Here is a 13,593-nt window from a genome sequence, read left to right on the forward strand (position 1 = left end):
TTTTTCTTAACATTAAATCCGTGTTATTATGTTTAAAATCCACTGAAAATATGAGTGCATCCAATATGTACTGATAGTTGTGAAACGAAGACTTGCCTTTCTTAGCATTACACATAAGTTTAGATAGAATTAGTTGTGTTTTGTAACGCAATCACTGTCATGGCGTGAAAGGAAGAATTTTGTTTCTTAGCATTATCCATTGGTTATATGATCTTTTTGGGTTGGTAATGGAATTGGCTTATTAAGCAGTTTATGTGTCAGTTCGAGAACGATTTTTTTTTGGATTATACAGTATGAATTGAGTTTATTCAAGGATGATTTTTGTAGATGTAAAACATGAACTGAGTGTAGGTATACTGTCAATAAATTGGGTGTATAAGTACTGTCAAGAAATAGTTATTTGTTGCCTTCGAAAAAGAAAGGACCGAATAAATTGAGTGCAGATGTACTGTCAAGAAATTGAGTACATCATTTATAGACTGGAAAATTTTGCAGGATTATTACTCTTCGTTAGTTGGTATGGTTTGCTAAACGCCTACACGTCTTAAGAGTTTTCATTGGTAATGGGTGATAAGTGCCTTAAATACATCTTTTGAATGTCAATTTTTTATGCTTTTCTTAGTTATTTCTCTTGTATTTTTGTATATTACGTTTGTTTTATTTTGCAGGCATTTTGGAGTCATGTTACATGAAAGAAGAGGAGAAGAGGCATAATTCATCATTTTGGCTACGCTAGGTGCTAATGGATTTGAAGCCAAGGCAGTCACACTTATTAATCGGGGTAGCCACCTGCTGTGATAAGGGCCAGTCTTATACGCAGCAACAACAAAGCTAGGTCCTAATACACTCGACCAGTTCCGCTCATTTCATCTCAGTCTACAACCAAAATACGAAGAGCTGCTGCCAAGAGTTCACCGTTGTCCAACAAAGTCGACCAGCAGCTAGTCACGGTTCTTGTGGTCGTGTTTGAGGAGGAAAGGCGTGATCCAGAAGCTCAGAACAACAAGACAGAGTGAGAGATTAATACCGAGAAACCAGTTGGGAAAGAGTTGTTGTCTGTCATTGATTGGAATGAAGATCAAGGGAGATCAGGACTGGGATCTCGAAGCTGAGAAGGAAATAAAGATTGGGTATTCAATTTTGGAGAGTTTGGTTTGATTTTGAAGTCGTTTTGCTGCCAAGAGAAGGCAGTGAAGAGAAGACAAGTTAATATAAAGGATTTTTAAATGCTACATACGGGAAACTCCAGATAAAGGTTGATTTAGAACTTGAGATAAACAAGGAAACATTGGTCGAATATTCAAAGATTGGGTTTGTAAAACTTGGACGAAAAACCAGTTAAGAGAGTGAAGTTTCTTGCCGTTGATTTTGATAGTTAACATTGCAGAAGATATGTACTCGAATTTATAAGTATATAAGTTATGTGTACTCAAATTTGTAAGCAGTGCAGCGGATATGTACTCAATATAATAAGGGTGTAGACACGCACAAGTTTGGTAGTAGAGGGTAATATGGTCATTTCAATGTTTTCAATTAATTTTGGACCTCTAGATAAAAAAAATTTCCGGTTGGACTCTACTATAAATAACCTTATGGGCTTAGGACCAAACAAGAAATTTTCCATATATATTTACGGCACCCAAAGCTACCTTTTTATCCGACTGGAAACAGCCAAACACAGCTTTCAGTTATACGTGAACTAGGCTTGTGGGCCCAGTAGGTTGGACCATGTGTCCATTTTCCCGTCATTATCCGATAGATGTATAACAGTTTAAAATATTAAGAGCTCAATAACATTCATGGTTGTCACGATCGCGAAGCTTGTTGCACGTTCTTTCGCACTTCAACTACCTCATCGGTAAGATGCACATCCTAAAACTTAAATATGTGTACGAAAACTTGATCGTGTGAGCATCATAGTGATCTATAAGGACGGTGTGCTGATCATGCATTTGCATGTTTGATTAAATTTACTAAAATGTACGAGACGGCCCTAGAAATGATTAAGAAATGCAAGAAAAACCAACGCCGCGCTCCATCCGTTGAATTTCATGCGGGAATGAAATATCATGGTTAGCTAGCTGTTTGATGCATTAGATCTCATAATCAGATACCACCAAGATGCTGACAGATAGACAATTATAATAAATACTGTTACTTTGTATTGAAAGCTGTGTATTATGTACCGTCTGCTGATATATTTCCTATATATACCATCCTGTTTGCTCTTAGGAGATACAGAAATCTACATATCCTCAGATCTATTATTTTTCACAAACAAAGTTCTTCCTTGTCAGTTTACAGAAGCGGGTACTTATGTCGTGGTATACCGATCCTCAGTTATTTATACATTCTGATCCTATCCGTAAAGTCTCAACAGTATTTAGGATTAGTAAAGAATTCGGTACCCCGCTTCAGGCTATTGATTTTGGTTTAAGCGAAGGACCCTTAGATTTCACTAAACATTTAGCTTTGGTCGATCTCAAAGAAAGCGATTTTGATGCATTCAGAAACACCTTCCCTACAAATCTAAGGATTTGGAAGCTTATAAACTCTAACGGTTTGGTGGCCACTTGGGATGATGAGAAACAATTTGGTGTCTGGTCACATGAGGAACCAAGCTCACCATTCTGGAGCAGTCCACCTAAAACATCAGTTACACAGAAACAAGCTCTGGAAGAAAGCAGATCTGGAGAAAAGGAGAAAGCAGCTGGTAACATGGGTGTCATCAACGAGAAACAAGCTGATCTGGAGAAAAGAGTTGCAGCTCTAGAAGCCGCAAATGCCAATTCTCAAAGAGAAGAGGTTAATAAAAAGTTTATAACCAATGATGAAGTCACAAAGCTGAAAAATGAGAAAAATGCTCTTACCAAAGATCTAGAAATAAAAATGGCTGAGAGAGTATCTTTAGAGAAAGCAATTTCCGAATTTAAAGATGAAATTGCTAGCCTGAAAGACAAGAATAAGGAGTTGACCGAAGATCTCGATTTATGGAAAGAGGAAATATCAAATGTACAACAACAACTAGACCGAGAGAAGAAGGATAAACAATCTCTTGAGAAAGAAGTTCTCCAGTTGAAAGCTAAACTTGAAGAGTGTTGTGGTGCTGGAGGTGGATCAGCTGACAGAGAGACATGGATGAGTGGAACTGCATTTCCTAGCACATACGTTCCTTTCGAGGAACTCAATGATCAAGCAATTCCGAGCACTAGATGACCTTTGATTCTCACTAAAACATCAGGCACTACTCTGACCTTTGGTGAAGTAGATTATACAACCAACGTCCAAACGAGCTACTTTTATCGAGGTATGTTGAATGCCCGCATGACATATCCCATCGTACTTGTGAATGTTTCAGAGTTGCTTCCAAACAAAGAAAAGGCGAGATTCGATCCAAATGTTTGGAGTTTGTTTAATAATGCAGGAACTAATTATGCAGCTCGGAAGCCATTTGAGTCAGAGACATCAACTTGACTCACACAAGAGATGTCATGAGAATGTCTTCATATCATGAGCTGGTCGAAGCCACCGGTCATTTGAGGGAATCCGCATACTTTATTTCGCTAAGTAAATAGCTTCCATGCTTCATCACATCACCTTTTAAGTACTACTCTAGTTTTCTTAGGATTTATGTTTCCTTTAGCTTCCGGTATTAATATTGCATGTATTTTGAATTCCGGTTTGAAGTCTATGATGGGTTTGTATGAGCTACTATAGCTCTTGGTTTATTTGAATTCAGTAATTGAAGAAAAAGATGAAGATGAACCACCTTGTAGTACCGTGGTATCCCATCACCTTCTCTTTGGGGAACGTTGAGAGTTCACGAGTTTGACTCTCACCGTTTATGAACTTTATTGTCAGACATGGGATCCAGGAAATTTTAATTTTTCACATCTCAGTCAAAATCTTTTAGAATTTCACATACTACACGGAAATTGGAATTAATGGGTAGTTGAACCATACATGTAGGCGGCATTTTGGCAACATATATTAAATATGGCTCAGTCATGAAAAGATAACAACGATTAGAACAATAAAATTGGATGAGCATCTAGTTTAATTCTCCCATATAAAAACAGTAGAGACAACAAGTTTGTAGCTACAAATTCACAAAACGTGGATTCGAGAACCTTATACAAAATTAAGCCAATTGGGATCAGATAAAGTTAAGATGTTGGAGTGAACTGTTAATGGAAAAACAATAACATTGAGTACACTATTCTGGAATAGTTTTATATCTGTTATACTTATAAATCAAGAAGATGTTTCCTAGCTAGAGAAAACTTATGAGCCGGGCTTTCAATTAGATGACATGGAAGATAAAGAAGATTCAAATACACCTTACATTGAATCAATAAATAATTACCGAAAGCTTAAACCACTTAGATGACACTAAGTATTAGAAGATGACCTTCCGTCTTGTTTCTTTTTGTTTTGTTTTTTTTAACATGTTTGTCTGTTTTTTCTTCTAATATCAAGTCTTTATAAATTCATTAATGTTGTTATTTGATCTCAAAAACATGTTAGTGTCCTTTGAATGAAAAAAAAATGTTAGTGTCCTTTGAATGAAACACATATCTGAAACACATAATTGACTTCCAATATCACAAAATTAATTATTCGAAAGAAATGTTCAATTGCGCATATGACATTTGTGTGCGGGACTCTGAGTTTTGAGATGCAGATAGTAATTGAAGAAAAGTTGAGATATGTTTGTTATAAAGGATATGAAGAGGGGAAATATACTTTCTGTAGAATCTCATCACCTTCTCTTCATAGAAATTCGAGAGAGTTTGCGAGTTCAACTCTCATCTCTTGATAGAAGGGGACTTTTATGTCAGACATGGACTTCTAGGAAAATTTATGTGCGCAGTCAAAATCTTTCAAAATCCACAAAGTACTCGATCACAAAAACGTTAGTGAGCCTCCATGTCAATTACCGCATACAGAAACGTTAGTGACAAAAGATTTGTAACTACATTTGGGGATCATGTAAACTGTAAAAACCTAAGATGTCGGAGTAAACTATAAATGGACACATAATGAGGCCGAGTAGTATATTGACGATGTTTCTTCATCCTACCTCTTTTGAGGACGATGTTTCTTCATCCTAGCTCTTTTGAGGACGATGTTCTTTACGCTTTAACTAATTATTGGCTCAGAACTTTTTCCGAAATTGATGTCACAATTTTTTAGCATTGTTGCTTTGGAGATGTTTTTTGTCCAGTGCAGGCAGTTTAGGAAATACCAGATGGATTCATTGCCCCAACTTTCTGTCATTCTAACCAAAAGGACAGATGGTTTAATGCAATGGACTATCATTAGATTTAGAAGTAAGCATTTCAATAACAAATACCGAAATAAAAAAACAGGGGTACCAATAAGCAGAATATTACTTGAAGCTTACTATTGTTGTTTGCAGTCGGGCGACTATGAAACCAACGTTAATAATATAGTAAGCTTAAAAAAATCCGACCTACCGGATTCGAACCAATGACCTAAGGATTAAGCTGCAAACTACTACAGTCCTCCGCTCTACCAACTGAGCTAAGGTCGGTTTGGATCAACTTAGCTAAAATACGTTATATATATGAAATCCTATCGAGGGGCCTATTCTCCACACCAAGTTTTATGGTTACTGTGTAGATTTTGAATCACAATCTAATTTTGAGATCATGATACCAATATCTGATCATGTGTCAAATGTTGGAACGTAAGTCAGATTTCAAGTTATAACAAAAATAATTGGGTCACGAGGAGAGTTGTGGTTAGAGGCATATCCCGGAGCAAAGAAAATATTTTGATCACGGGTAACTATACTGGGTGTCTCACCGGCAGAACCACGGGTTACTATACAGATAGTTGGGGCTATGGAGCCTATTTTGGGGTTATGATGCAGATTTTGGATCACATTTTGTTTTACGATGTACAGTTTGTATAACAGTAAAACGATGTATCACAAGGAATGTTTAGGATCACAATGTAAAGTCACGTGACAGATTTTGGTTTCGTATAAGACATATTTGGAAAAACATTGCTCGCGCTGCTGGTATTGAAGATTCTAGTCACCTGGGTATATTTTTGAGAAAACCTAACGTTAGAGCCCATCCTTGCTATTTTAGCCCACCTCAGTTTTCGATCTTTCCGCCTTCCCTGTTTAGACTTGCCTATATAAGGGACCAGAACCTCTAAGCAGTGTCGCGAAACTTGCTCCAATTTTGGAGCTGAGTGGATTCCCTCCCGATCACAAACCCTAGTTCTTATATATAACTCTCTTACGTCTTTTTCCCTCGTTTGATCTTCCCACTATTAACACAAAATCTAGCTCAAAGAATCCTAATTCTCATCATAGAGAGCGCGAAAGGGAATTTTGCTTTCTAGGGTTTTCAGGAATAACATATTTTTGTGAGAATAATCCTATGGCGAAAATAAGCAGCTTTGAAGATCTAGAAGCAGGTGCCCGTACATTCATCACACCAAGAGAAGTGATCATCATATAGCTGGAAACCAAGATCCTCCTCCTCCACACAAGCTGTAGCATCAGGTTTTTCTCAATTAATACTAAATTTCATCGTTTTGTTAATACCTAATTGGCGCTCCAAAAGGCACACCTCAACTTCGTCAGAAATTGCTCAGCACAGGATCACATATTACACAGATGGTGAAAGTACTTCATCTAAACTCAAACAAGCCAGTAAAGCAGCAAGCAAAAGATAGACGTGCTAAACTTTCTAAGGACTTTGAATCAGTTCCAAAAGAGTTTCAGAAAGCAGAAAGGGAACTACAGTATGACCCTTTTGTTCCACAGTCCAGCTATACTTCAAGCGAGCATGACAGAATTCGGATAGAAACCTTGACCAGGGCACTGCTCTTACAGGGTCTAGAAGGCAGGATTTCTTGCAGCTGAACAGTGAGATTGTTCTCAATGAAGCAATCATTGAAGAAAGAAACAAGGTATCCAAGAGATACAGAACCAGATTGGTGAGGTCAATGGGATTTCTAAAAGAAGTTGCTGTGCTGGTCCATGATCAAGGACACAGCATCGATGACATTGGTTCGCACGTCGACAAATCATATACAGCAACTCAACGGGCAAAATCCCAACTGGAGAAAGCGGCAAAGATCCAAAAATCAATTCATCTCTGATGTGCTTGCTGTTGGTGATTTTTGGGATTGTCCTGCTCATGTGATAATCGTCGTGACTGCTTAAGTACATCAAGAACTTGGTTTCTCAATCAACTTTCTTGGGATGTCCAAATTTTGCTGGACAAGGAGTATCAAATTATGCTCATCCCCGAAACGTGGTTTCACAAAGCTGGCATATGGATCACTGCTGGCTGTACTCCTGTCTTGCCTCATGGTTACATATAGTATCGAATTGATGTATTTGGGCCATTGGTTGGTATTTGTAAAATTCCAGTTGCTGATATCTCCCATTAACAGATATTTTATTTAAATTGATGATTTGTCGAACATATCTGGAATTAATCTCGCCTTAGTCTCCTCCTCACATAGGTTGGACAACCAGTATTTACGTTTTTAATATTAATGCTGCCAGTAACAATAGTATAATATCTGTAAGATTATAGAAGGAATGAGTCAATGGTGTTTTACCTATAATATCTGTGAAGCATGATATGGTCGGGTGTTTCCCAAGGCCTGTTAAGGAGATGCCATCTGTTTATGGCCTCCTCGCTATAGGAAAATGGAAATTGGCACAAATATATGAAATATTAATTCAGTATTTCAAGATCCTGATTTGCTCTCGTATCTGCTCATCTAACACAGGCTGCAATTCTTTAAGGTGGCAGACTACGCTCAAATGTTTTATCACGTATAATCAACTTTATGCCACTCTTAAAGAAGAAGAAACGCCAATATGGTGGGAAATCTTGGCGGTAAACAACACAGGTATGTACGCCCATACACTTTTAATTAGGTATGCCTATGTAAGTTATTGTAAGCATGTAATTGTGCTGGTATATATGATTCAGTAATCTGTTTCCATATTGCTTTGTTCCATTTGGAATCTTCGCAAACTAACAATATATTTTGGATTAAATTGATGATTTGTCGACATTTCTGGAATCCATCTCAACCTCAGCAGCAATGGTTGGACGACCAGTACGTTTGTATCATACTAAGAAATACAACATATTCACGTTGTACTAGAGTCATCAGGCGGAAGTGGTATACCCGTCTAAGTGGCTATTTGATTTGGAGGGGATAGACAAGTAAATTATTTTTCCTTGCGTATTCACAAGAAAGTTTTTTGATTTGGAATTGTAGATATCTATGTCATGGTACAAACATGATAGGTACTCTTGATGTGATAAGAGACCTTAAAAGCTATTTGAAATCCGAATTTGAGATGAAAAATCTGGGGAAAGCTCGATCGAATACTGATCTTGTGGTATATTATTCCAGCAGTTTGCATATGTCTAAAGTTGTCAGGCAATTTAACAAGGACATGCATCCTGCTAGCACTCCCATGGTTAGTCGAGGTTCAGATGTAAGTAAATGACCTATTCATTTAAAGGAAGATGACAAAGATGTGTTGGGAGATGAATTTCTCTTATCTAAGTACAATAGACGCATTATTGTACTTAATATAATGTACTCGACCAAATGTTACATCCTCAGTGAATTTTTTAGCTAGATACAACTCAGCGCCAACGCAACGTCATTGGAATAGTATAATGAACGTAATCATATACTTAAAAGTAACCATTGACATGAGTTTGTTTTATCCCTACAAAGATATAAAAAGGAATGCTAATGAAAGTGCAATCCAAAAGTTGTTGATTATGAAGTAAAAATAATCTCTTCTCCAACGAAAGTAATTATGGAGGAGATACGAGAGTATTTTCTAGGTCATTACCGATATTAAGTCTCGAAAAGCACATGACTCAAGGAACTGTCTGGTAGAAATCTGAAAGTAATCAGGGGGAGATGCCGACATCAGGGGAGGATCCAAGGATATGAGGTCGACATATTTACTTCGAAATTGAAGCTGTGTTGTACTCTTTTTCCCTTCGATCGAGAATAGTTTTTTTAGCGAGGCAACACTATAAACATCAATGTTGAACGTTGAAGTCATAAAGATCACCGCTGATATTACTGAAAATATTTGAATCAAAGAAATGAAACGCGATAGTTTGTTAAGCAATGTCACTTCCGGAATCAACAACATGGTCTTATAAACATTCAAATCACCAAAGTAATGTGTGATAAACTCCTTTTGACTGCATTAGACTAATGAAAATTGTTTGACATCAGGGGGAGCATCTAATGGTGTATTGAACTCTTTTTCTTCACCCGAGGTTACTTTTTCCCACAAGGTTTTGTTGCTCGGCAAGGTTTTTAATGAGACAACAATAAACACCGGGAATGTAATTTCCCATCTAAGGCTATTGTATTTTCTACGAGGATTTTCTGCCTTAGGAGTTGTGAAGAAAGTAGTCAACTCCAATGGAGCAAAGTGATCATCTGCAACAGGTCACCTTTACTTGCATCTGTCACATTGTACTCTTTTGCCTTCATCAAGGTTTTATCCCACTGGATTTTTCCTTGTCAAGGTTTTAATGAGGCAATGTATATGCATCCAACTATGTTCTAAGTTTGAAAATACTGTACTCTTTTTCTTTAGTTCAGGTTTTGTCCCCCTTGGTTTTCCTGACGAAGCTTTAACGAGACAAATAACTTAGACTCATCGATCTTTGAAGATCGTATTTCATGTGATGAACTACATGTAAAGTACGAGACAACATGTGAAGTATTACATGTGAAAATTTGTACCAAGGTTTTATCCCACTGGGTTTTTCCTTGTCAAAGTTTTAGTGAGGAAATTCATTTTGGCACAAGTCATTAAGGAGAGGAAGACATTTGAAGAACTATATTTGAAACACTGCATATGAAAATCTATTGGACCGCACAAGGGGGAGTGTTGTAGGGCTTGTAGCCCATGTATGTGTGGCCCAACTAGAAGCCTAAGGATTTCTCTTTACATGTATATAAAGAATATTAAACCTATGTAACAGGGTTCCTCTCTCTGGCTAATAGAAAGTTGTTTTTCTCTCTTCCATTGTTGTTCACTATTCCATTCTTACTACAAAAACTAACAGTTTTTATCAATGGACCAGGAAAATAATTTTAATTCTCCTTTTCTACTTGTATCTCCGGGTTCAAAGTCTTTTTTGCGACAAGGAAAGAAAATGGACACATGGCTTACATATAATGAGCCGGTCTCTATCAACGGTCTTTAACGTGACGTATAACTGATACTGGGACAATTTCTTTTGTGATAAGGAATGTGTTCTTATTTTTCACTTTTGGTGAAACTGATCCTTTTGTCGGCCCTAAAAGGTGAAGAGAAGACGGAGATTTGTTGATATCATGTTAGTACCGTATATTTGTGTATTTTGTATATTTTCTCACAGTTGATTTTTATGGTAACAGATTTGCTTTGTTGATAACAGTTGGACTTGATTTTAGACGAGATATACAAAAATCGAGTAATAATGAGTGTCACATTTCTTTAAATGATATGCAGAGTTAGTATCATGTCTTCTCGTCGCCTGAGTTATTATCTTAAATCATGAATTTGGTGAATTAAATTTGCACTTGTGCCTATGTAATTATTGGTCTATTTTTTTTATAAATGAATAGACACCACAAATGAGGAAGATGCAATTGTGGTATGCATATTTTTGAATATGGGAACGACAATAGTTCCGGGGTTTAAGAACCTGATGGACACCGTACCACCAGAAGTGGAAACATACGGGACGGAAGCATAAGAAATGGTTTAAATATGCCATTTTCGAGCCTGTTAAAGCTCTGTTATCCTTGTGACAGACAGTGTACGTTGCATCTGAAATGCCGTTCATTGTTGTTGACCTCTATCGGTCGTCTTGGCAGGACTGGTACTGATAAGCTAGACAGTAAACGAGAGAGAAACCTGATCAGTTATCTCTCCTGGCATGCGAGTTATTGTTGTTTTCTACACCCAGTTGCTCCCTTGATAGGTAGAGTAATGTGAAACTGGATGTTTTGTTGATGAGACATTCCCTCCTGAGGATCAGGGGGAGAATCGTCGACCATATTGGTTAACTCCAATTATGTCTCGTCTAAATTCTCACACCGAGAAATGCCTGAGATGTTGGAGATTACTCTGTTGCTAGATTTAGCAAGAGTGCGCTAGCTAGATTCGACATAAATTAAAATCCTTGTAAGGCTTAAGGGTTATGTTTATCACTTCACGTAACTATATATAGCCTACAAAGGCTTGAGTCAGGTGTAGTTTCCAGTGTACGAAGACTTTAAGGAAATAACATTTCTTCTCCTTCTCTTTTATAACCTGTTTGGATAGACAACGAGAAATAGCTTTTCTACTTCTGGAATTTAAAAAGTCAAAAATAAACACTAGGTATATGAAAACAGCTTCTGGAAGTTAGTAAGCTACTTTTTTTCGAAGCAAAAATTTTTTGCTTCTGAATTCTGTGAGAAGCAGCTTCTCAACTTCTCATCGGGTGTTGTTCTTTTTTCTTTTATTTTTTTCCGCTTCCTCTTTCTAATCTCTGTTAATCTTTATACAACATAGCACATAAGCTTGAAGATGAAGATAAAGAGTTTAATCAACTGTGTGTATCCAATCTTTCTCCAAACACCTATACGATTCAAAGGTCAGATGCCCATTTTTTTCAATGGAATTTTAGTAATTTGGGCGTTTTTCACTTCTTATTTTGGATTCAGATTATCTTTTCTGTATTTTGATTTCTCGGATTTTCTGCATTTAATTGACATTGAGGTAAGTTTTGTCAAACCCTTAACTAATGATCGGTAGGAAATGGGATTTGTGTATTTACTGTGCATCAATTTATTGGTTTCCTTGCTGTTTAGTGATGTTTCAATTATCAAGTTTGGTTTAATTTGCTAGATTTTTCTGTTGAAATGCATAATTTGAATGCAGATCTCTTGTTGTTTTCTTTGCAAATTTTCATTGAGAATTATCTGTGGCCATACATTTTCAATCTATTAGATACCCTGTTTGAATCATTAGTAATTGCGAACTGTGGGTTTCTTTATAGCTGTTGATAATGGTGAAAAAACTTGACTTAAAGGGTTTTCTCGGAATTTGATTTTGTGTGTACTTGTTTCCTGGCAGCTTGAAGTTTTTGGAGTAAGCAAGGGCTAAGCCGCTAAGGTTATTGAACTTGAACATGCCGTAGATATTGATAGCAAGTGACTAATTTGTAAGTCTTCGTTCTTTTTCTTTTTTTATCTTTTGATCACTTGTATGTGGGTGTTGGCAATTAGTTTTCTGGTATAATGTTAGCATGCATGAACATATAAATCCTTTGTACTGATTCAAATGATTTTCTATGTCTGACTTACATTTTGGGCAAGTACATCTTGAATAATGAAACTATTGTTATGAACCTTGTTAAATGACAGTATCTGCTATCTAGTGTCCACATGCGCATACTTCCCATACATTTCAATCTTATATTAGATTCTCTATCCGTGCTCGATTCATGTTGTTCTTGGTGCATGGCAAAACATATTAGTTTTTTCTTTCTTTTGCTGGATAAATGTAAACTAACGGGATTATGGTAATTAGGGACCAATGGGGTTCCTAGAACTGAAGGAATGTGGTGTGCTGCGAAACATCCATTTGTTGTCCTCGTCGTATATCATTAAATTACTAAAAATGATTGCTTGTCTGCAACAACTGCTATGCGCCCTTTTCTTATCCAAACAATGATTTTGACGCCCTGCCAATTTGTTGGTCCTGATTCTATCTTGGTTTGAACATTTGAGATTCCTTGATTTATCCTATACTTTTTTGAGTAATATTCAACCTGTTCTCGAATCATGTTTGCAATTGAGGTAGCTTTCAGTGTTGATCACTCCGGTTATATCTCTAGCAGCTGTTTGTTCTTTCCAAAATAGATTATCCAAACTTGATTAAAAATTTAATTGTGTTGGGTAAGACCCTAATGAATAAAAAATATATTTGTGTTTGTGTGGTAGGGTATTTATAAAAGTTTTAGTATTATAATATAATCAGTGAGATCCTTTAAATATAAGCGTATATTAGAATAATGAAAAAGCAAGAAAGAAGGAGAATTTATATATATATATATATATATATATATATAATTACACGGAGATAAAGAGAATATCGCTGGAGATAAAATCTCTATCGCTCAGCAAAGCGACAGAATCTCTATCGCTCGCTGGAAACTCTGTCGTATATGTCTATATGTTATTCCTGACATATACGCATATGAGTTTGACCGTTTGGCATACCCATGATGGGTGCATATATGGCAAAACTTGATGTTTGCCATATGCATGGGAATAGGCCTATGGGTTATGTTTACCACTTCATGTAACTATATATAGCCTGCAAAGGCTTGAGTCAGGTGTAGTTTCCAGTGTACGAAAACTTTAAGGAAATAAAATTTCTTCTCCTTCTCTCTTATTGTTCTCATTTAATTAACCAATTAGTATATTAGCATATGCCACTAGCCAACGTCTTGATACGAATTGGTTGTCTCATTTCCTGATATCAAATGATATTTGGTC

General features: G+C 36.6%; 1 non-coding gene and 1 pseudogene across 1 annotated transcript; one reads left to right on the forward strand and one right to left on the reverse strand.

Annotated features, from left to right (window-relative positions):
• Positions 1-5,251: 5,251 nt before the first annotated feature.
• LOC113316372 lies at positions 5,252-7,190 on the forward strand (annotated as a pseudogene).
• On the reverse strand, positions 5,471-5,557 carry TRNAY-GUA. The gene is given in 2 exon segments: positions 5,471-5,506; positions 5,521-5,557. It is a non-coding gene; the product is annotated as a tRNA-Tyr (tRNA).
• Positions 7,191-13,593: the final 6,403 nt, after the last annotated feature.

This window comes from Papaver somniferum, chromosome 10 (genome assembly GCF_003573695.1).
Source record: "Papaver somniferum cultivar HN1 chromosome 10, ASM357369v1, whole genome shotgun sequence".
Taxonomy (NCBI): domain Eukaryota; kingdom Viridiplantae; phylum Streptophyta; class Magnoliopsida; order Ranunculales; family Papaveraceae; genus Papaver; species Papaver somniferum.